The sequence below is a fragment of the Glycine max genome, chromosome 18 (assembly GCF_000004515.6).
Source record: "Glycine max cultivar Williams 82 chromosome 18, Glycine_max_v4.0, whole genome shotgun sequence".
NCBI lineage: Eukaryota > Viridiplantae > Streptophyta > Magnoliopsida > Fabales > Fabaceae > Glycine > Glycine max.
Genome location: NC_038254.2, coordinates 7900907 through 7904343, shown reverse-complemented (window position 1 = coordinate 7904343; position 3437 = coordinate 7900907).

Sequence of the window (3437 nt, the reverse complement as noted above, 5' to 3'; positions counted from 1 at the left end):
GTTCCTTAGTAAGTTATCTCTGTCGCAAGCAACATGTAAACATCAAAGAAGAGTTTATCCTCCAATTACAACAACTCCTTTCCATTGATTATATCTAAGTTTGAATTTTTAGAGATTGATGATATGAACTAAATTTTTGTTGTACATTAATTGTCAGGGGCTAATGCCTTCTATGCAAGAGGTAATGCTTAAGTAGATTGATAAATTCATATCTCATGAATTTATGTGAATAAAATGATAGAAGAACACCGAAGAAAATTTACTTAGATAAATAATCAATGGAAAATTGTAAAAACAAAAGATAGAAAACCTTATTAAATTTATAGGTTTAAATACCATTTTTTACCTTAAGTGTTGTGTTGGTTTTTTTTTTCCTTTGGAACGAAAAGCAAGTATTGGAAACTTTTGTCTCAACGCTTGATTAAGTACTAGATCGCAACTAGAAGCAAACCCAAAATACAGACACTAGTGCTAAGCATTAGAAAAGGAACTACACGGTACTCAAGATTGGATTTATCTATTCAACACTAAATGTGTGTTTGATTTGTCGTTTCAAAAACTCCAAATGACATTTGACGTGTTCCTAGACACTCAAGAAGTAACATACTTGTTGCTTTAAAAAAACGTTGGTTATGTTTAGAAAAACGATAACCCAAGCACATGTTAAGTGCTAGGATAGAAAAATTATTGTAGCATTGTAGACAGTACCTTAGCCTTGTAAATACACAATTTGTGTGGGAAAATAGGGGTTTATAAGATCTAACACGATTTTTGGCATTCTTTCTTCCATCTATCGAAGATATCCACTTTAGACACAATTTCATAACTTCGATGCAACCATATATTTCATCTTTTACTTCTTTTCTTTCTTTAAATTCATGATTTTCTTGATGTTTTTTAAATCTTGGCTAGGTTATGGTAAACACCAAAAAAAAGCTAGGTTAGGGTAAATAAAATTAGTTGATTTTTTTGTAAATAAATATTTATATTCAATGCAGGTTTCCTTTATGAATTTGAGTAATTTTTCTGTGTTTATTCCAAGTAGCGAATTTTTCTTGTTTAATTATGATGATTTTGGGGGTAAAATTTCATGAACAAGCACTCTATTAAATTTCTTTTCTCAATGCTTAATTAGATCTAGGTATATCTAAGATATTAGAATCTTACATCATGTGGAGATATTGATTAAAATTTATTAAAAATAAAGAAATTATGTGAGTTTCACTTACGCTTTGTATCAGGGTTGAATCAGTTCATATGACAAATTACCATTCGAACTGAGGATCTCAATTGTGAGTTTTACTTTTTACTTAATAAATTTTACTTATAATTTTATAATTTTAACTGATAAAAATATATTAAAAAATATATTACTAACATTTCTTTTTTAACTAATACTATATGTATACTCACTAAGTCTAAAGTCTGTGAATGGGACAGAGAAATTGGATAATCTTTCATCCTCAATCTTTTTTAATTATTATATTTCTTCAAAAATAATGAATAATACATTTCTCCTATTTTCTCTTTCCCAACCTCCAAAAGAACATGCAGCCATGCAGGTATTTAATTAAGGAAAATCTAATACAAAATTTGCAGTTACATCTTCCTCCCATACTTGCTGCTTATAAAATAAAAATAAAAAAAAAACCTTTTTACTTGAAATACTAATTGCAACTTGAGAGCTAGTTCGCATAACTGAATGTTTATACATATTCATAATTTTTACTGCATTTTGTTGGAATCTGTCATACTATATAATTATCTCAAAAAAGAAAACAGAAGAAAATTAATCTCTCTTTCTATATATTATATATGGCTCTTACACTTCATTCAAGCTTGTATGTAAATATGTGCAGACAGTGCAGCAGCACCAAATCAGGGACCAACATTTCATGACTGTTATATATGGTCAAGACTTTAAATTTTGGCTCCTTTAAAATAAGGAATTACTTTAATAAAAGAGTGCACCTACGTTGAAGGGGACCACACCTTGTTTATACAACTTATATACTATATTAATTCCGTATATATAACAAAAGAAAAGTTCAATTAGAATCTGTCAACATTCAATATTGGCGAATAATTTAAAATGGTAGATAGGGACGGTTACTAATTCATTTTTGAAAAAAAAAATATTATATAACATTTTTCTCATGATTATAACTTTTAGAAAGGGCGCGGCTTTTATTCAATAATTTCTCATTAAATCTCAGGTGTAAAGAGAGGCAACCAAGTTTAACAAAAATTTATTGGTAGACATCTCAAACTATTTGAAACATAATGAGAGGCAGATAAAACAAAAAATATATAAATATAATAGGTGATATTATATACTAGGAAAAAATATATGTATATCAAAGATCACGTCAATTTTGTAAATTTGTTCTTGCTAGCTGCTGCTTAGACGTAAATTAGGTTTCACAGACGGTAATCCAAAACATGCCGATAGAGAGATAATAAATGTTAAATAGAATATATATTCTAACTTAATATAAGGAAAATTTGAACATTGTTTTAACTTAATATAAGGAAAATTTGGGCACGTTACCTTCTGCTAAATTAGTTTATATTGAGAAGTGGGTTCCCTGTGGTAGCTAAAAGGACAGGAATGTTCCGAAGGTTTGATTGTTTATGTATTTTGTACATCAAGAATGACTAATGAGGGAGTAGGTAAGTTCCATGTCAGGCACGGGGTTTTCTAAGTCAAAGAGGGCCATCTAAGAAAAACACATGAAAGTGAAGAAAAGGGTCATAAGATGCAAATTTTTCAAAGCATATTGATTCTTCAAGTAATCACACAATATGGTTTCAATTTATATATAGTCAATATTTGCTGAATGCTGACTCTCTTTAGTTAGGAATGCAATCATCCTCTGCGTCACTGCTTGTTGTAAAATAATCAATTTTATATATTTATTTATTTTCTTAATTGATTTTGAGAAAGAAACTATACTGCTACTGCCTAGCAATTTTTTTCAATGCCAAAACGAAAAGAAGAAATGTTCATTAGTTAACGGTCTAATAACCCTTTTAACCATTTCGATCTTTTCATATTTTACATCACTACACCATGGCTTCTTAATCAACAAATGTTTTTAATTGTTTATTCATTTTAAAAGCGTGAAATAAATAAATAAACATGTTTTGGGGGGACCAACAAAAGTTTAAAATGTCCTTAAAAAAACAAAAGTTTAAAATGATGCCCACCTATTAATTACGACTTGTTACCGGAAATCAAAGCTATTTTTTTTCTTTTTCTTTCTTTTTTTACACAATTTCTAAACAACTTGGACCTGTCAAAATAAATGCTCTTGCAAATAAATGCTGGCTGAAGAATTCATTTTTTGTGGGGTAAAAAAAGTCAAACAAAACATATGATGTCATTTTTGTATACATAATAACAATGTCTAAGAATATATTTTCAAAGCTCTAGT